At 31.9% G+C, this 27832-nt stretch overlaps 1 long non-coding RNA gene across 1 annotated transcript in view; it reads right to left on the reverse strand.

The window, feature by feature from the left end:
* Nucleotides 1-1870: 1870 nt before the first annotated feature.
* Nucleotides 1871-27832, reverse strand: part of LOC142326919 (uncharacterized) — a 110486-nt gene continuing 84524 nt past the window's right edge. Inside the window, exons 5-6 of the long non-coding RNA XR_012756879.1 lie at nucleotides 12250-12341; nucleotides 1871-2132 (exon numbers count right to left, since the gene is read on the reverse strand). This is a non-coding gene — a long non-coding RNA (uncharacterized LOC142326919). The remainder of the gene's footprint in view (nucleotides 2133-12249; nucleotides 12342-27832) is intronic.

A 27832-nucleotide genomic window follows, 5' to 3' on the forward strand; every position in this document is an offset into this window, starting at 1 on the left:
TTAGTTGCAGTCGAAAAATACTCCCGTTTTTGACCTCAAAGGCAAAATAATTCGGTATTGGACTTGCGCGAACGTAATTTAGAACAAAGATTTTATGATTCCGACATACTTTTACACCAAGGATTTTTTTAAGTGGTTCCGATGTTGTGCATTGAAACCTTAAGAGAAATTTCTTTGATATATTTCGTACAAAATCGCCAAAAATGTAACTTTTTTCAAAGAAAAAAAAATGTACATGTCTCGTAACGTATTTAATTCAAAACAAATTCATGAAAGACAAATAAAGCAAAACGCCACAAAAGTAAATAAGCTTTATTTTCAATTATGTATACATTTTGATGAAAACATAATGCAATGAAAAAACATTCGCCTAACCAAAAGCCGAAGATGCTATTATTTTAAAAAAAAGGTCACGTACAAACCAAAACTTTCTATATTATCTATTAACAAACTTATCGAACAATGAATCCACACCATTCCAAAAACAACATAAGAACTCGGTTCTTTTTTTTTGTTAATTCGTGCTTATCTCTTGAGAGTTTTCTTTAAATAAATAGAATATAAAGGCTTGTGTAAAACTTTATTTTTTCCGTAACAAGGTTCTTCAGATATATCTTTGAATTCAAGTTTTTCTTTCACGGAGAGAGCTTAATAGTTAGTTCACTTAATAATAGATTACCACCGTTTATATAGCGGTGTATGTGAAATTATTTTTCACACGTTACTTTTTTGAGAGTAGAAACTTTCTGAAAAAGAATCCGTTTGCTAGTAAGAATTTGAACACCTTTGAAACGATTAAATCTTTACCTTTCTAGATATTTATTTTTATTCGTAAGATATAATAACAAAAAATGTAAGTCTGTTTGAAAGGAAGATAAAATTTAACATAAAAAAATAATAAAAATATTAAAATAGAGATAAAATTGTTTAATAAAATATATATATAGGATAATCACGTTTCGTTTATTATAAACTTACTTCAGTTTCCTTTAATTACATTGTAAGGGTCCCATATTCATCTTAAAAGAATCTATATTTCTAATTAGAGTATAGATAGCCGACCTCCATAGGGCGAGTGGTAGTGTCACGGCCTTTCATCCGGAGGTTCTGGGTTCGAATCTCGATCAGGCATGGCATTTTCACACGCTACAAAATTGCCATTTTATATCATCCTCTGAAGCAATACCTATGGGTGGTCCCGGAGGGGAAAAAAATGTAGACTTAAATATATCAAAAATATGTTACGGGGATTAATAAACCTGTTTTGCACCGTATCATTAGATCATGCAGATGCACCGGTTTAAAATTACTCTTCATCTATTAATACAATCGTCAGATTACATAACCGGGTCTCAGAAAATCTGTATCCGTTTGGCACGTTTCTACGGGGTTTCAGGTGACGCGCTAAAATGAATATTGCAACTCGGCTGCTTTTCCTCACACGTAGTCTAATGCGTTAATTTAATCCTCACTTGTTTTATTTCCCTCTGTAAAGGAAACAGATATAAACATCTCCATGATTTCTGCAGATACCCTGCGTAAGTAATGTTACTTACTGTAAGTTATTTTACCTGAAAGTACGGTACTGCAACTGATCCTAAGTATCTTTTGCTAGCCTTAATATCGGCTAGCGTTTCAGACAGATTTTTTGGATTGTATTCAACGTTTTCAACGGTTTTTTTTTCTTTTAGACGTCTTCACTTTTAAAGGCAAAGATTATATTTAACCGAATTTATTTTAAATGTGTGAAAAAAAAAGTTTGCGACGTGAACTTTACAACAAAAAAATTGTTTAGATTTCAACGTTTGTAAAAGTTCATGTTTTTTTTTGGGTATTAAATGTATGTATATGAAATAAGCAACTGTTCAAGTATTGCAGAGATAATTTTTATTGATAATTCCGTGCATTTGAATTTAAACTAACGTCCAAAACATTTATTAAATTAAAAATAAATAAGTTAACCTTCTTAATACAAGTTAATTAATCTATTTTTGGAAAGACATATTTTTCGTCATTATAATCAATATCCATCCTATACTGAAGATAACTTCTGTCACCGAATTAAAAGAGCTCCACTTGTTTCTACCGCAGCATCCGTCTTACGTCCACGCGGTAACAGTTAACAGACGTTCCTGAAAACATACAAAAGAGAATTAATGATTACAACATACCTGTTTAAAAAAAAAGTCTTTTAAACATTATAGCGGGAAAAAATAAGATCCATTTTTAATTTGCTTGCGTCACTAAAGATTAACCTAAAACTTCACCAAAACCGTTTTATAACATCAAAAGTAACAACAATTAATCCATTCTATGACAAGTAATGGAATCACGAATTAGCGCTGTTCGAACACATGATTTTTAGACAACAAATAAAAGGCACTCGACCGTGTAGTTTCAATATTGAAAGCGCAAAATAATAAATTGGAAAAACGAGCAGACAGTTCAGTTAAATAAAATCTAAAAATGTAACATCTAACAGCTGATCTTAAATTTTGTTTTACTGTAATTAATAACTATAATCTAATGTAACTGATGATCTATAAACATTTCGTAGAACACGGCTGGCTGTTTTTCGGTGTCATATTGTTTCCGATGGATCGTGCTGTTACCGATCATTTTACGATATTTTAAAGGAGGAAGCAACGTATTAAATACTGCCGACGTTAAGGATCATCATGCTGTCTTAACAAAAATAGGTAAATGTATCGGCACATATGTTGGCGCAGGGACTGAAAGCCTATGTACTAACATTTTGCATTCATTGACCTCTGTTACACACAGAGTCTGTTTATGAACAGGTTCATGAACTTGGTGTAGCGTATGTAATTGTTAAGTTTTATTCTAAATTACACATCGATGTTGTGTTCTAGGCCTACTTCCTGTTTTATAGCAACTAATAACAGTAGAATCGTTCATGACTAATAGGCTTTGTCATAAATCCTGTCGTTTAAATTTTTAATATTTCAATAAAGTCAATTTCTTTTAAAATTCCCAAGTTACGAGGAAAAGGTACAGCAGTTCATAGTCAAGAGAGGGAAATTCTATTCAATGTTTACAATTTCTTTTTACGAAACAATTTCGGAACCGAAATTATGAGGAAAATTTGAAGTGTTGAATACGGTTGTTCAAGCGACAAAAGTATCAAAACGAACGGTCCAATGAATTATCGCAAAAGGGAAATCAAATGAAACTGAGAAGCCATACGTGTTCGTTTCGCCGAGAAAACGAGTAAATCGTCCCAGTACTGAGTGCAATTTAGATTCGTTTGACACGGATGCTTTGAGGCGTTTAATAAATAGATTTTATGTAACCGAAAAAAAGCGTTTTAATGTGAAGAAAATCATGCATAAAGCCCGCGAAAGTGAAATTAATTTCAAAAAGAGTGAAAGATCTTCAAGGAGAATATTACGTAAAATAGGATGTAGAAGGAAAAAACAAAAGATAACCGTAAAATACTGATACAACGGCATGACATTAAAATGCAAAGAATGAAATTTCTAAGACTAATTTCCCTGTTTCGTGAAGAAGGAAGGCCGATTGTATACACAGAAAAACCTACAATCACAGAAGTCATGCGACACCAAAATCGTAGGTAGACACAACAAACTTTCATGAGGGACTGAAAACACCAGTATCCAAGGGCTCACTATTAATAATTGTTCAATGCCGGCTGTAATAAAGGATTCATTAACAACGCTTTACTTATGAATGAGTCAAATAAGAAAGGAAATTATCACAATCGATGGATTCCGAAAAGTACACGAAATGTTACGGGAGAAATGTATTCTCAACGTGCCACCTCGGTCGATCATTGTATTAGATAACGCATCGTATCGCAACGTTCTGCTACAAAAGCAGCAAAATTTTAACTGTTTAAAAGCGATATGATAAAATGGTTAGTCGAAAAACTAATTAACCGTTTTCCTGCTATGACGAAGACTGGATACTGGATTATATGATATTGTAAAATTACACAAAGAAAATCAAAAGAAATTTATAATAGATGACATTTTCGAAAATTATGTCCACACAGTTGACCGTAAAGTTTCCATCTTATCACCTTGACTTAAATGCCATTGAAATGATTTGGAGAAGTGAAAGGGCAAATAGCTAAAATAAATACTACTTTTAACATGTCGGACGTTCTCAAATTAGCTGAAGATGAAATTTAATTAAGTGTCTGAAGCTGAGTGGAGCAATGTCTGCGAGCATGTTGTCAACGTTGAAAAAAAAATACATTGAAGATGAGCATTTATATGATGTGCACATCGGCAATTTTGTTACAAATTCAGAATCTGATACGAACTCTTTAGAATCTAACGACGACAGCGACTTCGGAATTTACCAGCCACACAATAAAGTGAGTAGAAAATATAATTATTTAAAGTGCTTTAAAATAATAATATTAATTGGGACACTAAACTAGTTTTAATTACATAGCATCGTATGTATTTTTGGTTATATCATCTGACAATGTTTTCAGTCGCCCTAGTATCGTGCCAAATGTTTGCTGAACGCTAGTAATTTTTTGTGCCAACTTACGCGTCAATAGTTCTAAAGTAATGTATAGGAAGGTAAGACTTCTTAATTTTTATAATGTTATATTTGGCGGCATTCATTTCAATAAAATGTTAAATTATTTTTGCTGATTTTTCTATTTCCTTAATTAAATGAAAGCTTAAAAAAGCGTAACACTTACTTTTCCCCCACAAAAACTTTCTCTTACAAAATTTGAAATTTGTAATCTTTATTTTTTAATCGATTTACATTTAATTTCCATCCGCTTGATCGACAATATATCTTCATCAACAACAATAAACACACTGTCAACAAAGATAGAGAAAATGTTTCTTTCCTTATTTGAATTGACATTAAAATCAAGGAAATTTGACATTATCATGAAATTTTTTTAACAGAAGAAAAAGTAAAAAGTACAATTCTATTTTACACAATCATAATTACAGCCGACTGCGTCTATCTCTGATAAGTAATCACTCTTCCTGTTTTAATTCCTTGTTCATGACTAAAATGTTATGATATCATTTAGGTTGTTTTATATCATATAAACTTTTTCCCTTTTGTTTTTTTTGTCTATTTTTTTTATTTCGAGACAGCATTAAATAAATTTTCAAAACCTGCTAATTCTGCTTGATAAACGTAGCTATTTTTTTAAATTTTAGAGCTGAAAGTTCTAGATAATTTGATGAATTTTTTAATAATTTATGATTGCTATGTAAATACCACTTTTGCGCAAATTTTAGAAGAAGCAACCGATTTTTTCTAAAATTATAATGAAAGTATTACTTCTTTATTTTTTTAATTGCGATGTTCAAAATTAAATTTCTCAAAAAACAAAAAGGCAAATATTAAGTTAATTATAGTATTTCATAGAATACTACATTTTTGGCAGTATACCGGTAGCATTAAAATATATACTGCAAAATTTTACTATTGTTTAAAATACTAAATTTCTACCCGTATATTTTAAATTCATGAAGACAATCTTCGCAAAATTACAAAGAAATCCTTTTGTCAATCAGAATGCGTCACTTATTTATTAACTTCATTTAAATAAATTTTTCGGTTAGACTTCACAACCGAATAATTTCTGTTTTGAAAACGTAGAATTTTCAAAACCGTTTTATATTTAAAGCTTCCAAGATACGCTTCTCTGTAAGTAGCCGAGTCAAAATATACTGTCTAGCTGCACTTTTATCCCTGTACCATATTATAAAAACACAACACGTTTTAAAAGTTGTTTTCGTCCAGTCTCAGACCGATATTCGTTGGACACCAACATAAATTAATTTCGAACCGTTTTTATTATTATAATAAAGAACCGATAACTAAGTTTTAATTGTTCCTGAGGCGTTTTGGTCAGTCAAACCCGATCGATTTATTTTAAAAAATAAATCTTGACATTTAACATATGCTTACCTGACACGCCAGAAACAAACAGAAGAAAAACCTAAAGAAAAAATACACAACTTTTTTAACGCAACAGAAAGCTTTGATGTTAAGAACTTAAGAAAGAATTAAGCGATACAATTACATCATTCATCAACGGTCATTTCTCGAGAGAGAACGAGTGCAACATTTAATAGAATCACAGTCAAACTCGGATAACGTAGATAAATAACAGCAAAGTCAACAGTTAAACTAAAATCTTTAATGAATTAATTCAGTCACTGTCGCATATTAATTTCATAAATTATCAGCGCTCTCACCAGATTATCACCCTTTTAAATATCTATTATCAATTACCAGTAACAAAAGAAGTGAATTCAGATAACCAAATCCTCGTCAGAGAAAACAATATGATGACGACTGACGATAGAGAAAACCAATATGAATATTTTTTTATCGTGAACTGAGTGAATAAACCTAAAAATGTTCAAGTATTTTTAATATTACTTTGTTAACACAACCATTTCTTGGTCGTTTTTGAGAAACTGTTCCAAATAAAAAATAATTTGATCGCGTTATTCTTTAATATTAACAAAAATATCGATGAACTGACATTTTTAAACTTCATTTTTATGTAAAAATAACCTTGTTCATGTTAAACAAGTATCAATTTAACGAACGAAAAATCTGGTTGCAATCCAGTAACCTATTTCTCACTTTCTGGTCATTAGTTGAACCGTTAATGGAAGATGTATCGGCTTGTTTTCTTATCGTGTTTGCCAGTTAATTATTGTGAATCGGTTTGATAGGTATTTTGAAACGATGGACATACGAATGTTCAGTAGGAGATTTAAAGATTAGTTAGTACCCATCATAAAAACGTTTATGAATGTAAACTACTTGTATACGAGTAGTTTATAGTGTAACCTTACACATGTCTTGTAATATTTAAAACACCAGGGAGAGATTATAACTTTTTGTTCTTAAGTACATACAACATAATGTAATGAAGATAATAAAAAAGTATGTGTGTGTTTATTTAACCCTTCATAGGCGATTCTAATCGTATTTTTTTTAGAAAGTTGGTATAGATCGGCTCCAACAACAGTGGGTTGGTCAAGAGTATTAGCTTTTATCAAGTTTTATTTGTACAAATACATATTATTTATTTAATTAAGTGCGGGTCTTCACACGACCAGAATTTATTGTGCCTTGCTTCTGCGATGAAAGAAAATGTGAATCGTTACTCTCTTTTAAAAATAAAATATCCATTTTATGTTGCAAACCTAGAGAAAATAAATTTACACTCTTGCAAACGAGTTAAAGATAAAAGTTCAATTGTCAATTCTAACTGACCTTTATTTGTATAAGGGTTTGCAATAGGCAGTCGGAGGTCGGAATTATATATATATAAATAAAGAAAGAGGCGACATTATTTTTCACCTAAACTAATATAAAATTTAGCAAATATTTTGGATTCTATCATACTCCGCTGTAAAATAAAGTTATCGTGCAGATTTCAGATCGAAGTTGATTGAAATCGTTGTGAACGGTGACATAATTTTTACTGCTGAAACAAGCGTAGGAGAAACTGTTCGTGCGGTACAGCACAACAGGAGAGTGAAGAAAAGGAAATCGATACAAGAGAAAAGGTGAAAGATAAAGAATACAGAAAATAAAAACTCCCGTGATGGAGCCGCTCCCTCTCAAGAGTGAAATACTACTTTTACCAGATACTGATACTTTTTTTAAAGAATAAGATATTTTTACTTCCTTACCTATTAAACAACAAAAGAAACAGTGACATTTGCCGAAAATTTGTACCGATTAAAGCTATGTTGCATTTTACACAAAAGGATATTACAATACCCCTTCAGTGTGTTTTCAGCTACCCTAACAAATTTTAACTCAGAACTATTTAGTGTACACAATGTCAAAACATTGCGAAAAAAATTAAAATTTAACAATAACGTAAATAAACAAATTTTAATAACTAGTCTCTTAGCGAAATTAAATAATTTTGATCTCAGTAGGAACTAATCTCTTAACTTCTACAAAGAATCACATTCCCGCTTGAACCAGGTTTTTATTTCCGGCTTTTCACTCGGCAATAAATTAGTTAGTTACAAGTATAATCCGTCTTGCCCCCGGCAGATACATTAAGCTAATAGGAGAACAATCTCCTCTATCTCACCTCCTTTTATACAGATCTATTATCTAACATCGATAACAGAAAGTTTTTATAGTTTAGTGACTAAAGTCATTCTAGTAGATTAGCTTAGTCACTAAATGATAAAAACTTTCTGTTTTCGATGTTAGATAATAGATCTGTATAAATGTAGCTGTTTGTAAGGGGATGAAATAGAGGAGATTGTTCTCCTATTAGCTTAATGCAGGTGAGTCTCAACTAAATTTAAACACGGGCCATTTAATGCAACCGATAAGATTTACGCGGGCCACATCATATTTACAAATTTTCTTAAAATTATATCTTGAAGTGATGAGGATTCAGGAATATGGATAGGATAATTAAAACATATTATGCAATTAATGTGTTATCATCATGTGTTCATGATGATGACGATGAGGAGGTGGAGTGTGTATACGAAGAAATTGACGAAGCAAATAAAAACATAAAAGGGGATGATAATGTAATAATAGTTGGAGATTGGAATGCAAGCATCGGAAAGGGCAAGGAAGGAAATATTGTGGGGGAATACGGGCTGGGCAAAAGGAGTGAAAGAGGGGACCGACTTATTGAGTTTTGCACGAAGTATAATTTAGTAACTGCCAACACCCAGTTTAAAAATCATAATAGAAGAATATACGCATGGAAAAACCCTGGTCATACTCCAAGGTATCAGATAGATTATATCATGGTTAAACGAACATTTAGAAATCAACTCGTCGATTGCAACGCATATCCTGGAGCAGACATGGATAGCGATCATAATTTAGTGATAATGAAATGTAGAATGGGGTTTAAAAACCTGAAGAAAAGGTGTCAGATGAATCGGTGGAATTTAAAAGGCTTGAGGAAGAGGAGATAAAAAAACATTTGAGAGGACATCGCAAGAGGTCTGAGTAAAAACGATAAGGTAGAAAATATAGAAGTATGGGAGAAGGTTAAAAACGAAATTCTTAAATCAGCAGAAGCTAACTTAGGCGGAACAAAGAGCACTGTTAGAAAACCTTGGGTTTCAAACGATATATTGCACCTGATGGATGAACGTAGAAAGTATAAGAATGCTAGTGATGAAGGTACTATCTACAATTAAGAAATACTATAAACAAGAAGTGCAAATTGGCGAAAGAAGAGTGTTCGGAAGTGGAAAGAGAAATGATCATTAGTAAAATAGACGGAGCATACAGGAAAGTTAACAAAAATTTTAAGTATATTAAAATCGAATAATGTATTAAATAAAGATAGTACACCGATTTATAATACGAAAGAAAATATCGATAGGTGAGTGGAATATATTAAAGAGTTATACGTAGGAAATAAATTAAAAACTGGTGTTAAAGAGGAATCAAAGAGGATGAAAAGGGAGATACAATACTGCAATTTGAGTTTAATAGAGCATTATAAGATCTGAATAGCAGAAAGGCTCCTGGGATAGACGGGATACTTGCAGAATGACTGTGCAGTACATGTGAGGAAACGATAGATAAATTTATAAACTGGTGTGTAATATTTAAGAAAAAGTAGAAATTCCGTCAGACTTCAAAAAGAGTGTTACTGTCATGATAGCAAAGAAAGCAGAAACAGATAAACGTGAAGAATACAGAACAATTAGCTTAACTACTCACGCCAAAATCTTAACTAGAATTCTGTACAGAAGATCTGAGAGAAGAGTGGAAGAAGTGTTAGGAGAAAACCAATTCGGTTTCAGGAAAAGTATAGGGAAAAGGAAAGTAATTTTAGCGGTCAGATTAATAATAGAAATAATATTAAAGAAAACCAAACCGACATACATAGCATTTAGACTTAGAAAAGGCATTTGATAACGTAGACTGGAATAAAATGTTTAGCATTTTAAAAAATTTAGGGTTCATGTGTAGATAGAAGAACATTTACAGGAACCAAACTGTAACAGTAATAATTGAAGAACGTAAAAAAAGAAGCCGTAATAAAAAAGGGAGTCCGACAAGGAGGTTCCCTATCACCGTTACATTTTAATCTTTACTTAGAACTAGCAGTTAATGATGTTAAAGAACAATTTAGATCCGGAGTCAGCTAAAGGTGAAAAGATAAAGATGTTACGATTTGCTGATATAGTAATTCTAGCTGAGAGTAAAAAAAGATTTAGAAGAAACAATGAATGGCATGGATGAAGTCCTACACAAAAACTACCCCCTGAAAATAAAGAAGAACAAAACGAAAGTAATGAAATAAAGTAGAAGGACCACTGAATATAAAAATAGGAAGAGAAAAGATTATGGAGGCAGAAGAATTTTGTTATTTTTGAAGTAGAATTACTAAAGATGGACGAAGCAAGAACGATATAAAATGCGGAATAGCACAGGCGAAACGAGTTTTCAGTCAGAAATATAATTTGTTTACATCAAAAATTAATTTAAACGTCAGGAAAACATTTTTGAAAGTATATGTTTGGAGCATAGCTTTATATGGAGGTGAAACTTGGATTATCGGAGTACCTGAGAAGAAAATATTAGAAGATTTTGAAATGTGGTGCTACGGGAGAATGTCAAAAATCAGATGGGTGGATATAGTGAGAAATGAAGAGGTGCTGCGGCAAATTAATGAAGAAAGAAGCATTTGGAAAAATATAGTTAAAAGAAGAGACAGACTTACAGGCCACATATTAAGGCATCCTGGAATAGTCGCTTTGATACTGAAGGAGCAGGTAGATGGGAAAAATTGTGCAGGCAGACAACATTTGAAATATGTAAAACAAATTGATAGGGATGTAGGATGTATGGGGTATACCGAAATGAAACGACTGGCAGTAGATAGGGAATCTTGGAATGCTGCATCAAATCAATCAAACGAGTGAAGACAAAAAAATGTAATTAAGTGAATTTAATGTAATAATTTATGATATTGCTCTATATAATTGCTTTTATTTTATTTAATGTATTTATAAACCTAAAATTATTTTTTTTTTCCGGAAACTTACCAGCGCTTTTCTCCTATAAGTTTTCCAATATCTGGATTCAAGAACTGAAAATAGACAATCTTCATTATGACAGATAGGTGTTTATCAGTTAATCTTGATCTATAGGCAGTTTTATTTAATTTCATGGACGAAAATAATTGCTCAAACAAGTACGTACTCCCAAAATAGCATAAAATTTTTCCAACAACCTATTTAATTTCCGGTATTTTTCACGTAAATAAGAATATATTTTAGAAATTCCTACTTCTCGATATTTGTCTTTTAAAATCGAATCATTCTGGAAATCAATTAATTCCAGTTGCATCGAAGTGGGAGCATTTTCAACTTCAAAGGAAAAAGGTCCAATAAAATGTGGAAAAATGTTTTGTAACTTTTTCAAATCATTATAACTTCTATCGAATTAATTTTTGATTTCTTCAATTTTACCACAATAATGTGAAAATGAGAAATTTTGATTTTGCGCTTTTAACTCCTGGAAAATAGGTCAGAAAGTTTTTTTGTAGATGACTTTTAAAACAAAGTCAGTTTTTGGACAAAAACTGACTTTGTTACTGTTTTAAGTAACCGTAACTGTTATAAGTCGACCGTTTTTAATATTTTTAAACAGAGAACTTGGTGAATAAGGCAATTTAATGTTGGATAATTTCCAACAATTCTTCGGGATCCTCATATTATTATCGCAACCACGAAAAAAAAAACAGCAACTTGTGCAAAATCTCTCACATTCGTGCTTTCATCAATCGCAACTGAAAAGAACTGGATTTTGGTTGATATTTCCTGTAGTTGTGAACTAACGTTGTCTGCCATTTCAGTAATTCTGTCTACCACCGTATTTCTTGATAAAGATATATCTCGAAATGACTGTACCTTTTCTGGGGAGACAAATTCGGCAGCTTTTATCATACATTCCTTGATTAAAGAACCATCGGTGAATGATTTTGTATGTTTTGCTAATAGATAACTTATTTCGTAACTAGTTCTTGTTACCGATTCATTACTTTTCATAAATTTTGTAAGCACTCTTTGCCGGCCATTAAGTGAATTCTTCATTGTTTTTAATTTTTCTTCTGTTATTTTTCCTTCGAAGAATGAAGATTGTTCTTCGTGATTAGCCCTACAATGCCGCTTAATGTTGTATTATTTAGTGACACTAATTTATTCCTTGTAAATTAAGCACGTAATTTTATTGTTCACTTACATACAAAAATAGTTCAGCTCCTACCTTTCTTGAAATTTTCTTCACTCGTCATCACGCTTTCGTTTTTTATTTAGCGTTGAAAGTGACATCTTCTGTAAAAAAAATTAAGGTTTTAATTTTTAAAATTCACATAATTGCAACTACTTAATTTTGTTTTTAAATACCTTATAACAGAAACAACCCACAAATCTTTAACACGCCGATCGAGACAAGAAACTAGCGCAAATTACTTGCAAAAAACATTAAAATAATCAAATTGAAAATATTTAAAATTATTGAACAAAATCTTGAATAAAATACTAAAATAAATTAACAATTTTTGACAAAAGTGCTAAATTTAGAGGAAGAATATATGAGATCTATAATCTAACAAAGCACATGAAAACAAATACCACTAACACATCAATATACTCTTTAAGACGCGTATAATTTAACGCCAACTTTTAAAAAAGTCTAATATTACACATTTTCACTTATCTCTTATGCTGCGACCTGTAAATATAACAAAGTAACTAATAAAAAAAACACAAAATGTTGCAAAACTTCGTCTCGCAACATGACCGTAACAAGCTGACAAACGTGATGCACTGAATCACTGATGCACAATCGCAATGACTACCCTCTAAAAATGTTAGCTAGCGCTGCCAGGTAGCTAACATCATCCAGGTAGCAGCATCATCCAGAGGGCTCCAACTCATTTTTAACAAGACGAAATTGTGTGTACGGTATTGCCTCGATCTCTCCTAAGCGCTATTTTCTTTGTAACATATTGTTCTTTTTTCATTTTATTTCAAAGCATCGTGGGCCACAAAAAATTACCTCGGGGCCGCCAGTTTGACTTCCAAACAGTTCAGTCCATCGATTCCTAATGGCCCACCAGGTTCGATTTCAACGGCTGTTTATTCAACTTTTTTTCAGAGTGGGTCACTGTTTGGTAGGCCCAGCAGTAATACTTCAGTTATTTTACTTCTATATGACTGGTAATACACGGTTCCCCTTATGAGCGAGATAAAAAGTGAACCACGTGATCAAGACTCGTAAACCTTGAATGAAAGTCACTGGCGCATCGAAAGCCTCCTAAATCGGTATCGTAATGACCGAAAGGGGGCGCGTAAACATGCCGGTCTCCGGCGTGGCGATGCAGAAACCGGAAGAGTCACCCCCTAACAATACCACTAACTCCCGGGTCCCGAGCCCGGATGAAAGTGTGAGAGCGAACACGTTTCCTTTAACAGTTAAATATTTTACCTTTTGTCAATAAATAATCGATAAAGACTGATCTAAACTCGGGAAACCCCGACTGAAATCACGGGAAAATCGAACGAACATCGAGGAGTGTGAATCGATTGCATCGGTGTTTGATTAACCGGCACGACGATGCCGTACTACATATAGCATTACTACATCCGACAGTTTTCCATTAGTATGACCCTTTGCAAAATAGTATTTTAGAAATGCCTTAGTAATCGAGTATATTCATTCGTCAAATTAATAGCAAAGAATGCACTATTTTGAGAATAAAATATAAAAGCTAATCACACCAAATACGAAAATGTATGCAGAAACTGTAGATGAGATAAGCGATGTTATTTTTAGTATCCTCCATCACAAAATTAACATCTCTAAAATATTTTGAAATGTTTATTAATGGCATTATCAATAATTTTGTTAAACACATCCTCACGCACATGTTTCGTTAAACTTTAATCCCAAGAAACTGGAATGTATTAATGTAAACACAAATTTCAGGTTACTCCACTAATTAATCGGTATCAGCTGAAATTGCAACGATGCGTAGTTATAATATAAATTGGACAAACGCAACCTTTCTTTTTCCTCTTTAGCCTCCGGTAACTACCGTTCAGATAATACTTCAGAGGATGAATGAGGATGATATGTATGAGTGTAAATGAAGTATAGTCTTGTACATTCTCAGGACACATGCAACCTAATTTCATGCGACTCACTGATGTTATGAATCACAAGATTCTAAAATTGAGAAATTCTGTTCGCGTAGATAAAATTCACTTTTAAAATCTAAAAAATAAGATGAAAAGTTAATTGAAATAAGGCCTTTACTAGACGCTCTAAAAAGATTTTCTTGAAACGGGAACTGAAGAATTTTACAGTATCGATGAAATGTACCAATGCACGACTGTTTTACTGCAGTTATCTTACTCGAGAAAGAAACAAGTTTCTTTTATAAATTTCCGTTCTGACTTGGCCTTGTCAAAACAGGATTTACCCATCATGTTAAACGGAAGAATGTTTTTAAGCTACACTAAATTCCTCAAAAATAGGATACTTAAATACCAATTATAGATGTTTGTATATACGGAAAGATATTTACTCGTATATGTTAACAATTGGCGGCCTAAGCTAACCTTTTTTTTGTCTTTGACCGATAAAAATTTTTCTGACACTACGTTCGTTAAATTTAATTATAAAATACCGAAATACCGTTAATCTTAAAATTTAACGTAACAAGAAATACACTAAATCAGGCTCAGGCATGAAGTGTTTTTAAAATATACACTAGCTACATTTTAATTAAACTGGTATGATTACCAACAAACGTAATAAACCGGTACGATTAATAACAAAGTAATGTTAAAAATCACCTCGCATATTTTTATTTTCAAAGAAATAAATTTCTTTCTAGTAAACCAAAAAGCTATTCAAAATTCATAAAGATGTATTTATTAGCTGTAGTTAAGTAACGCAGGTATTTATTAATTAGTATTAATTAATTACTACGCATTTAAACGTCCGACCTATACAATTTGGGGATAGAAATTTCGAGGTCAAAACGAAAAAATCATTTTCAGTTTTAGCAAGTTTAACAAATACCAATCTTTTTTTAGCCGGCCACCGTTGTGCGAGTGGTGGCGTCTCGGCCTTTTATCTGGAGGTCCCGGGTTCGAATCACGGTCAGGCATGGCATTTTCACACACGCTACAAATCATTCATCTCGTCCCCTAAATCAGTACCTAACGGTGGACCCGGAGGTTAAAAAACAAAAAAGTACGGTTAAATATTTTATTGGAATTAATACATAATTAATTTGATAACACTAATCATGCACTTAAGTAGTGTGTGTGGGTGTGTGTTTTTTAATTTCTCGGTGACAAATATAGATATCAACTTGACTTTTGTGTGTAATCTTCATGTAAATATCGAAACACTAATTTCTAGATTTTTTGAAATTCGTCCTTAAAAGGGGTAAAGAAAGGTTAAAAAAAAATCTGAATAATTATTGAAAGTTTTCCCCATTTCCGACCACACTAAACGAGATATTCACTACATAGGCTTGCAAATACTCTTCAGATAAATATCTAAACATAATTTTCGGTTTTTTATTTAATTTCGATTTTTTAAGGGAGCGACGATGAACGGCGAGGCGGCTCAAGCATCACAGCCCTGTTACTGTATGTGCAACGCGACTGGCCGCACCTACGTATTTGTTAATAAACAAGTATATTAACTTAGTCCACTAAAAAATATCAAAAAAAATAAAAATAATTTTAAAAAAAGAGAATTACGGTTATCTCCTAGTGGTGTTAGTCATATAACACTAAGAACCTGAGAAACACATTTTTACCAGTATGAAGTAAGGGTAACCAGTTGTAACTAATATTTTTAAGGTGGAAGCCGACTGTTTTGAAACCAATATTATTCGATCACTCAAAGTTCCGGCCCTGTACTGCCAAACTGTTGCTCTGAAGAAATTATAATGCACTGATATTTTTTTATAAATTGAACAGTCTTTAATTTTTATTTTTCATTATTATTCCACCAGCATGAGCTTAACGAACACAGCGTGGTCCAAGGAGCAGAGCCTTCTGGCTAGACGGGCAGGACAAGCGAAGCGAGCCATGAACGACTAAATGTCCCCTAACGACGACCGGAAACGCAAGTAACCATTTAGTGCGGGCGAAGCTGCGACGGGGGATGCTAACAGTCATATGTGAAATAAATAAGTTTGCTAATAAACAAATACTGCGGCTAAAGCCGCATTGATATCACGGGTGAATGCTAGTCTCTACATTTATATTGTTTTCTCCAACCAAATTTCCAGCTGAGCTACTGTCAGGGTGTATGTGTATAGGCAAATGCAATTACTGCTACCGACTTGCCAACCTGACGTAGCTGCATGTAGTGTAATGAAAGTGTAAATACACCGGTAAACAAGTAGCCTGGAACAGACTCACTCCTGAGACGTATGTTTAACTGAAACCCAACCACCAAAGTACACCAGTATCCACAGTCTAGCATTCAGATCCGTATAAAATTAACTCGACGATGCGGAAGAAATCCTTCACGTGGATCCTCTGCCATTTGCTTTAAATCGACTTCCTATTTTCTTCAGCGTTTCTTAATGAACTTCTTACGTTAACTGTAGTAACGACTTTCATGAATCCTGCAGCAAAATTCCCTTATGATCCCGTAACACTGTAATTAAACTGTTCGTTTAGATAATAGCAATTACAATGTTTTGGTCTCTGTAGGCAAGCTGTTTGCCAAAGGTCTGGCACTGTTCTTTCACAGTGCATTTGCTTAAAACATTATCATTACACGACACAACCGTCGATCGATCTCACCAGCGCTGCGATCCTCAAAACACGAATCACGCCACGTTTCTCAAAATCGATGGGAACAACGACTGGTAATATCGTCTGCAATCTTTATCTACTATGAACAGACAGATGGGAGTGTAGCCAAATTAAAGATGGCTACTGCTGGTGGCAAATTAAAGATGATTACTGGTGGCTACTGCGCATGCACGTATCAATGTGATTTATTTTCAACAGCCGACCAGAAGTCAATTTTTGAATAAACCTCGCATAAAACTTCTCCTGTTTAAAAATCTTACGCATGATTCCACATCCAGAAAAATTATTGTATACAACATCCTTAAAATCTCAACTATTTAACTGATGTTAAGTAAAATCGGGCTGGACTTTACTAAATTTACCGAAATTAATTAAATAAATCTAACACGAGTCGAATATCGTTCTAGCATACTCGAAACCTTTTAAAGGATAACGAAAGGCATCTAGCTGTGTCCGCCAGAGCCAGGGAAGTTTAAATCGTGAACAGTATTAAAAATGAAAGAAGTGAAGTACGAGGAAAACGAAATTCATTTGTATTCTACAATCTTCACGGTACATATAATGTAAAGAGAAATCAATCTTATATTTTAATTTTAAAGTTGACCATTCATTACGTAAAGATGAAGAGACAACTGTGAAGGTAAATAACCGCGTCATAAAGATACGTATTTAGTAAATCATAATACAAGGCGAAATGATTACAGTATTCCAATCGATATATTTTTATTCGGATGAGTAAACTAAATTTAAATAAAAATATAAAATTAGATATTTAAAAATAAATCGATCTAGTATGTTTAATCAATTCTATAAATAATAACATTAAAATTAGTTTTAAATAGATTCAAATAGGCGCGACTATCAACGGTACCGCGGAACCGTTCGTTGGTGGCGGGGTCACGGGCCGGACAAGTAGACCACAATAATTACATAATCTACAAAGCATATTCCGATTCGCGTCATTGAGACTCGATGTCGAGCAGTTCAAATCTTTGCATCCGTTGAAGATAAGAAAGTAAACAAATGCTGTCCGCTTTGTCCTCGTATTCAATAAACATTTTTATATTCTAACTGCGGAGTCATGAGAAAGCCACTGACCCTTTTTACTCGCCGTGAAGATGACAATGTTATCAAATAACAATAAATTTTATTAAAACATAAAAACGATTTGAAAGTACATGTTTTACCGACATAGCTATAATAAAGAGAAGATAATACAATACGATCATGACAGAAAAAAACTATATTGTTATGTGGAACACTTTATCTTAAGTAAATGCAACTTCATCATGTATTTACAGTATCGAAGCCAAATAGTTAATTTAGATTAAAATTTAATTGTTATTTTAACAACAAAAATCAACACGACGATAAATTACAATGTATAAACAATTTGAGGCTTCAAGTCTATTTTTATCCCAGCAGATAACTGCGATAAAACGCAAACTCCAACGCAAACTGACGTGTTTTTAATTAAATTACACGTTAAAATTTTACGGTCTAACAGTAATTAAACATTAACTGATCGATTCCTTTGCTAGATTCGCAACTATCAACACAATTAACTTTATAAATCGCATAAAAAAACTTACTCGCGCGGCGGTAACGTAAACATTTTACATAAGAAAAATAAAATATGTAACGGGCAGTTTGTGAGTTCTTGAAACCTCATTTATCATCAACATCAACTGTATCGATCACATTACATGGGTTTTGTGCCCCTACAATAGGTACGGGTAAGAAAGAATGGCCCGAACTTATGTTTTAATTTTATCAATTTTTCTGTATTATTTAATTTTTTTCGTATATATTTTTCATTATTTAATTTCAAAATGAAGTTTTCTTTTAATAACTATACCGACAACACACCATACATATGTAATTTACGATTACTCAACAACTGACAGATTACAATATAACGAAAAAAAGACCTTTTAAAAAATTATCTATATTAAACGCGTAAAATTATACACTTACCACAATTTTACATATAAGTTTACATTAAATAATACACTGCTACTGTTGATTATCATTATTCATTATTATTCATAATAGGTAAAAATACATTTCATCGACTGATAATACTAAAGTAAAAGAATACTATTTATATTTAGTAAATTAAAACTGCTCACTCAAACAGTCCATGTTATTATCGAATTTAAATGTAAGAATATGCTAGCGTGAGAATATGAAATCTGAGATAAAAAGTAGTTCAAAAATAAAAGAAGTAATAAAAGTGTGAAAAATCTAATCTGGTTTTTTATTTATTTCGATAGGCTCAAACCCTACTAGGCAAATCCCCTTGGCATTGAATCAACATCTACTCTGTATTTTTAAAATCATCATATACCACGGTTTAAAATCGATCAAGACGGGCGACAGGCTGATTTCGTTTAAGGAAAGTAATCTGAAGCGACACCTGACCGCACCAAAAATTTCATTCCAGATGTTTTTAAAAATAAACAGGCTCCCAAGACGACAGGCTATCCACAAAATTTAGTACATTTAACCGCTTGTGGACCGCTATCGGTGGTCAACTATACACAGAAACAGAAGAATTAAAGGATATATCTTGAAATAAAATTCAAAACTATTCTTTTCTAAGAATTTTTGACTCGGTAACTTAATATACAATATTTTACACAAAAAAATTATTGAAAGACAAGATCGACAAAACCCCTAAAAAACTGGAAATCTGATTAGATTTGTATTTTAAATCTGAAACTTAGCTAATAGTAAACATCATTTCAAGAATTAAGTTGCAGTTTACCGCATTCTACTTTGCATAGCAATTCGCTTACAGTCACAAATGTCAGTTTGTATTCGGATTTAAACGCAGAAAAATACTTTAGTTGAATTCGATTTACATACGTACAATTTACAAACATATTGTACTAGAGTAATTTACTCCAGTATCCGTATCATCTTGCTGTACAATGCGATGACACACGAGTCGATGTTAGACACAATAATCCGTAGTACTTATGATAATTAATAGAAATGATAAGGGCTGATGAAACGGCGTTCATGTATCAAGACTTGTCGATAAGCGATACAAATAGTGTGTACACATGCAAATATAATGCAATCGTACCGTTTCGTTTAATTACAAATTAAGCCTCCGTAAGACTTGCATACAAAAAAGTAATTAAATTAGATAATACAGAATAATAGCAGTTACACTACATAAATAAATTAATACACTCATTAAATAAACGTTGTAATACATACGCGGTATGTATTTATATGTTATTTGCACTTATGTCACCTCAAAATTGTAATTCCTCATAATATTTATCTTCGGCCGATTAGAGCCTAATAATAAAAGAGGAATAATATTACTCCATTATTGTCACGATTTACGGAAAAACAAAATAGATTTTTAAAAAATCTTTATTTAGTCGCACATAGTATTACTACAAACAACTTTCAATAATTCTCAAAAGTCGGCAGCAGTCTGCAAGATAGTGTATGAATTAAATTCAAGTTTTGCTTCTTTCCAGTATTATTTATTACATTTCTATTAATTCATTATTAAGTATTACGGATTTTTGCGTATAATATCGACTTGTGTCATCTCATGATACAGTAAGATGATTATTATTTATTAGTATTATTATTATTATGTAATAATAAAAAATACTCGTTCTACATTGTAAGTTAAAAAAAAAAAAAATAGATAAAATAAAAATGAAAGGAAACTGTAAACTTATCCTTTAAGTTAAATCAAATTAAAAGACACTAAACAAGTTACGGGATCTTAAGAATCAAGCGAAGGTAAATGGAAATTTAAAAAAAAGAAAATAGGCTACTTACTCTCCTTCGTTCGAAGTATTGTGTTTTAAATAAAATAATGCAGCATACATTTTATTATAAAAAGATCTAACAATAGCAAGCAGTTTTAATAGATATGCATGATTCGGCACAGCGTAAACTTTCTAGTATGTACGAAATAAGAATGTTTTTTCTTTAGAGTTCATTATAATCGTGAAAAAATTTCACAAGAAAAAAATAGAATTAAACAAACCGGGCCTCATTTTAAACAAAGATTTCGAGTAAAATCTCAAAATTTATTTAAATTTAAGCGATTAAAAAATCCTGTACAGAGAAACAGGTGAAACTGAACTAAAAATAAAAAAAAGATTATTATTTGAACAAATCTAACCGTTACACCCAGATATTTCTCGCAGTGATTTTATCTAAATAAAGAACACAAAACAAAGCATTCATTACCTAAAGTTCTGTCGGGCTAAGTATTAATTATTATACTAAGATTTAACCCACCTAATAGGGTAGCCTAATTAAAACAGGCGGGTGGTTAACGCTAAGGTTAAAATTGATCCCAGAAGTAATACTGAACTTGAGTCAACCCATAAACACTTATTGCGCAATTTGCGTAGCAACAAAATAAGTTACCGTGAAAAAAAAAATCTCTAGCATAAAAAAGAAAGAAAAAACAACCAAAATTAAAACAGGAAATAATGGCATCCATTGAATTACACGTGTAACTAAATTTGATTAAAAGGTTTTTTCACATTAATTAGATTTAAGCGATCGGTAATTTTCAATGAACTTTCATAACCCTAACGTACAAACAGACATCCCGTTAACGTGCAAAATACCCTGTCTAATCGTTAACCTTAGAAGTACTATAGCGCGTACTTTTTAAGCGACCATGGGTCGTTTAAAACAGCCATCTCCTTAATGTTGGCCACGATTACAACGAACTACCTACTATATTCGATCTAAAATTCCAAGTTCACCTCGACGAAAACATCGGTCTTTTGTGCATCTGCTATTATAATACGGGCCACACAGACGCATACTTATTTGGAACACGTACTAGCGAAGAGGGCAAATACCACAATAGACAGAATCATTAAATCCAAACAGGACAGCTTATTGTTGTGAATAACAATAGGCTTTTCTTTTCTTGCAAAAACTTCCACTCGCACCGTCAATAAGGTCTGCGATTTCATTATATAAATAAAAAATCCTAACGACCTCCACCAGCAAATACGAAACTTAAAAATGTCTATGGAAATCAGAATTTGTCAAAAGACTAATCATTTGATAACAAGTAAAACTTACAAATTCTTCCTCACATTCATCAATTTTGAACAAACAAAGGTGAACATAAAACTTCAACAACAAATTCGATTTAAAGAAAAAAAAACTAAATTCTAGAATAATCAATTAGTTTCTGTTCAGTTTATACAAATGAATTCTTATTCTTGTTCACCAGCATTCAATAAAATCTAAAAAGGAAACATGCGCTATCCAGATGTTATTCGTGTAAGCCAACGGTCAGAGATTAGGTGACAATGTCACAAAACTTTTATATACTTACGCAGTGTAATAAGTAGATCCATCGAGGATCGAGAAAAAATCTGCTTTTGCTTTAAAATCTTGAATTTTAATACGTTTGCTTTTGAACAATAACTGGTTATCTATTTTCTGTCTCCGCGAATGCGCAAATTAAATATCTGGATGTTATTTACAGAAATTATACAAAAAGAAAAAGACAGACTGAACAACATCGTGTTACCGCTGGGGAAAACACGAGCTTTTTTTAGTTGGAGGTTCAACTCAAAATTATCAAATAGCAACAACATCCATTGTGCGGTGTATCATTTGAAATTTCTTATCAAAAGTAGAAAAATGACATTAAAATCAACTCTCTGAGATGTCATTGACTAAAACGGCGAGGAACAAATTTTACATTTTCCCTATTTTCAAATTCCAATTGATATTCATTCACTTGGATAAGTGCTGGTATGAGATCTTTTATTTCAAATTTACTTCGAATAAGGTCGAGAATAAAATGCTATTAGCTTACCGATCAAAATAAAACTTAATATTTAAAAAAATAATATATATATAGCTATTATATATAATTTTAAGAAAACTTACCAAAATTCAATTTGACTTCCGCGTGCGCTTTTGGCTATTCTGCCATCTTCAGGAGGAGCATAATTACGATTAAAATATATAAAATTATAAAACGTACATAATTTAATTATATATATAACTATGGATTGTCATTTTGTTAAAGTTTTAAGTCAAAGTGACTACATCCGTATTGTTACACGTAGTCACTTGGACTTAAAACTTTAACTTTTGACGATCTTTAACAAAATTAAGATCAATTGTTATATATATCAAATTTAATTATGTAAGTTTTATCATTTTATGTATTTTAATCATAATTATACTCCTCCTGAAGATAACAGAATAGCCAAAAGCGCTCAAGGAAGTCTAATTGAATTTTGGTAAGTTGTTTTCAAAATTAAATATAACAGTTATTATATCAAATGGTGCCATGTTCGAAACTCTTAATATATATATATAGGTTATCCGTTAAACAAATTGCTATCAGTTAATGGCTAACAAATTAATAGTTTATTTAATGAAAGGAAAGTTTCAATTTGGTACCGGGTTTTGAATGTATTTTTTACTTCAAAATTTTATGAAATTAATAGTTATAGAAACTTTTTGTGATTGCTTTTTTGTATTTCTGAATATATAATCTGATTTCGATTTAATTTTTTTTATCACTTTAAGTCAATGATTTTTTAATTTTAATTTCTATCGGTCAACTGAACAACAAACGTGTGTGTATTTGTATCGAGTGATCCATTTAAACTGAGACACATCTATATCTCAAAAACTACACATTTTAGAAAAAATGTTTCCCATTAAAGTTTTTCCATTTCAAGGGGGAAATACGATCACAGCCAATGTTGTTCTTGATAAGGTCAAATAAAGGTAATTTCAAGGCCAACTTAATTTTTTTAAATAGGAACCTACATTTTTTATGGTAGAATCGAACTCTTTGCAAAAAAATTAAAATCTCATTTCAGATTTTTTTAGAATTGATAGTTTGTAGTTATTCATCTTCAAAAATTCTGTAGGCCTATAAATTGGTGCTTTTAGTTTCATTAGGTCTGGCGTCGAGTTACATCCAGCTGATGTTAAATATTAAATTAAAGAAAATTAAACTTTAAATAAACAACAATCAATGCTAACAATAATGAGGAAGAAGAAAAGGAAGTTAAGCATGTAACTTTTATGAACTTTTTAAAATAGCCTAAAAGTGAAGTTTAGGTTGCAAATGACATTTGTCTAAATGAACACATTATCAGTGTCTTAAATTATTTTTTTTACTTTGTGACTCAACTATTAATAAATATTAAATTATTTAGTTTTTATTTATTGGAAATTATGAAACGATTTACAATTAGAGAAAAAACTGAAGTAATTTTGCTTTACGGGGAATATCACCAAATGTAGATCAGACAGTAGCTTTGTATGCTCTACGACTCCCCGGTAGAAATACTCTTAAGTCGTTCTTTTGTGTACAGAATTGTAAAAGAGTTAAGAGAGATGCTGGAAGAGCGGGGGCCAAAAATAGGAACCGTCAAAATACTGTGACAGCAGAAAACAATTAAATAGTGATGGCTGCGGCGATCATTGTAGATCCTCATGTTACTTCAAGAAGAATTTCGCGTGACTCCTGGATATCAAAAACCAGTGTTCTGAGAATATTAAAACGCCTGAAATTCCATCCGTACCATATTTCACTTAATTATGAGTAGTATTTTGACGATGGGCGCTGCAAAATGTACAGGTAGATCAAAATCTTTAGCTTAATGTTCTATTTTCCGACGAAATCAGGTTTTACTTTTATCATGGAACAGTAAACAGGCAATATGTAATATTAGGCAGTGCAAAATACACGGTGACTGAGGGAAGTAGAACATCAACGTCCATGGATTTATCAGTCAATCTTCGGTGCAGAATCATAGGCTGTACATTAATCGGACCGCATTTTTTCGATGGAAACGGACGGAGAGAGATACGCAGATTTTCTAGAAAATCAGTTGTTTTTACTGTTTGATGAACTAGTCCTCCGTTAAAGCCACTGCTGGCAAGGAACGGAGGGGGTGGTGTAGCGACCTGACACGCTACGAGGCAGGGATCTTCTCCCCTCGGGGGGGAATTGAGATGTTTGATGAACTACCCTTGGAGAAGAGAAGAACGATGTGGTTTCATCATGATGGCTGTCGTGCACGTTATTCAATTATCACCAGTCATTTTGGACCGCGAATACAATGATCGTTAGAATGGTCGAGCTGGTCCAGTTCCTTGGCCTGCTCGTCCCCCGACATTAATCCAGCAGACTTTTTTTATGGCGTTACCTTAAAGAAAAAAATTACCTAGAAGTACCAATTACACCTGAAAACATGACAGAGCGTATAAAAAACGTCTGTAGAGATATCAGGTGAAAAACTCTATTAAATGTTCACGGGTCGTTTTTAAAACGCATAGAAATACGACACCACTTCGAACATTGTAATTATTTTAAATATTTTCGTAGAGTCGGCATAACTTAACTGACCAAAGCGTGCAACACATGTAGGCTGTGTACCATACCGGTATGTACTATTTGATCAAAAAATGCATTAAAACGTAAATGGATTTTATTTAGGTTAATCCTTTGATTCTTTTTTATTTAAAATTTAATTTTCTTTAATTTAAAATTTAACATCAACGGGGCCAAACCTAATGACACTAACAGCACCGGTTTATATAGCCTGCGGAATTTAGGTTGGACATTTAGGTGTATAAACAGATAAACAGTACTATTCAAAGGTAGTTTCCGCTCTACAAGTTTATACCGGTAGAAGATTAAGAGACATTAAATAAATTTAATTAGCAATTTTATTCGTTTAATTAAAAAACAAAAGGGTCTACATAATATAAATAAACTTCTTTCTTTCTTTTTCTGTTTAGCCTCCGGAACCAACGTAAGGTATTACTTCAGAGGATGATACGTAAATGAAGTCTAGTCTTGTACAGTCTTAGGTCGACCGTTCCTGAGGTGTGTGATTAATTGAAACCCGATACCAAAGAACACCGGTATCCACGATTTAGTAAACTAAATATCCACGTACTAAGTAGACTAAAAAAAAATCTTACAGCGAAAGGGTTTAGTAAAGGGAGATTATCAAGAAGCAGGTCGCGTAATTAAATAATCGAAAGCATATGAGAAAATATGCACGTGACATTAACCGGCGTATAAGTCGCTTAAACCATCTTCAACTTCTCTCTGATAAAGGTTATTCGAAATACCTACACGGGATGAAAATCAACAGCAAGCCAAATAATATCTATTTACAAAACTAATTATTACACTTAATTCATTTTGTTTTTGCTTTACTTCGCGTTTGATACTTTCGTAGAGATGTCTCCTTCATCGGAAAGAGTATTAAATTTAATTAAAAACATTAAAATTACAGAGAGGGATATTTAATACGTCAGTATGTCACATGAACTATTATTATTATTATTATTAAAACCTATCGGTAGACAATCAAACTATTGTTTTAGTACTACAGTTTTAATAGATTTTTTTTGTAAATTTTATATGCTAGTATATATTCCCGAAAGCATTTTTTTTAAATTCCTTTTTAAAAACCGCTAACAAAATTACTTTCCGCGCTGGAAAAAAATGATTAAACCACCCTTAAAATTAGTAATAAAAATTAGATAAAAAAACAAATTTAATAAAATGAAATACTAGAGTAAATTCGTAAAAATATTTTACATAAGAATGGTAAACAGAAAATTTAAAAAAAGCTTTCAATAAATCGAATTACGCCGATCGCATCAGGAAAAATAAACACACTTTGAAGTGTAGAAAATATGGAAATATTTGAAATCTAAATCTAAAAATTTAAATCCCTAAAACGCAATAACAAAAAAATACAGTTAACGAATAATTAAAATACGAAAAGATGATCGGATTCGGGAAATAATACATCTAATTTAAATAATATTCTATAAAAACATGTCCTAGTGAAGCAAAGAGATCTGCGAAAGTTTAAAATATACAGAATATAACGAAAAGTGTAAGACTTGACCGTATACGAGCCGTATAGCTACGCGTTCATCCTTCAGAAAACCTGCATTTAATGAATCTACGACTCGTTAAAAAAAGGGGCGCTTCTATAACACATACTTACGTGATTACACAATGAATCTACAAAGAGATAAAAATGTTATCTGGAAGGACACATACTATACAAGTATTGTAAAATAAAATAACATTATCTAATCGAGCTATAGATACGTACGTAATAAAGCAAACAATTTTTAACTTTAGACTGTGCAGTACTTATCAAAAAATTTTTAACAATTTATTAGTTACATTAAACAGATTAATCCATTCCTTTTAACGAATTTGAGTTTAGACAATGCCTATGATTACATCTATCGTTAATAAAGAGTCTGTAAATCAAATATCCCGAGGTCATGTGACAACCGTTGGCGTATTAATAAAAGCAAGCCAGTTTTAATAGCCGCTCACTACCGTCATCATAAAAAATAGAATTATTACATAACTAGCTAATCAAAGAAAGAAGGTAAAAATAAAAGGATGAGATTTTTTCTTAGAGAAACTATGTTTTTTATTGGTTTTTATATTACCTTTGCGTTACTAAAAATATACTTTAGTGAACGTGAAAGCGATTGTGGCCGTTTCTTTATACACGACGGCAACCGTAAAAAATTAAATTAAATTAAATTCTTCATTAAAATTCATTATGATAAATCAAATAGTTTAAACAAAGGTGACCATACGTCCTGGAATTATGGAATTTGCGCTAATTTAAACGTTTATTCCGAAAAATTATTCTACAATAATTTCTCCAGCATCCCGAGAGATGTTGAAAAAATTACGGATTTTTTATATATATATAAAACGATCTTTTATTCTGTAAATGAGAAAAAGAGAACGGGTAAAAAAAACAAAACAAGGTTTATTAGTAATTTATTCATTATCAATACAAGGATCAACAAACAATGTTCTACGTAATTTAAAATACGGTTAATAAAAAAAAATTAAGCAAGATCTTTCTTTTAAAGTAAAACGATGGAGGTAATATAGAAACTGACATTTCGTACAC

Source organism: Lycorma delicatula, chromosome 1 (genome assembly GCF_047948215.1).
Source record: "Lycorma delicatula isolate Av1 chromosome 1, ASM4794821v1, whole genome shotgun sequence".
Taxonomy (NCBI): Eukaryota; Metazoa; Arthropoda; class Insecta; order Hemiptera; family Fulgoridae; genus Lycorma; species Lycorma delicatula.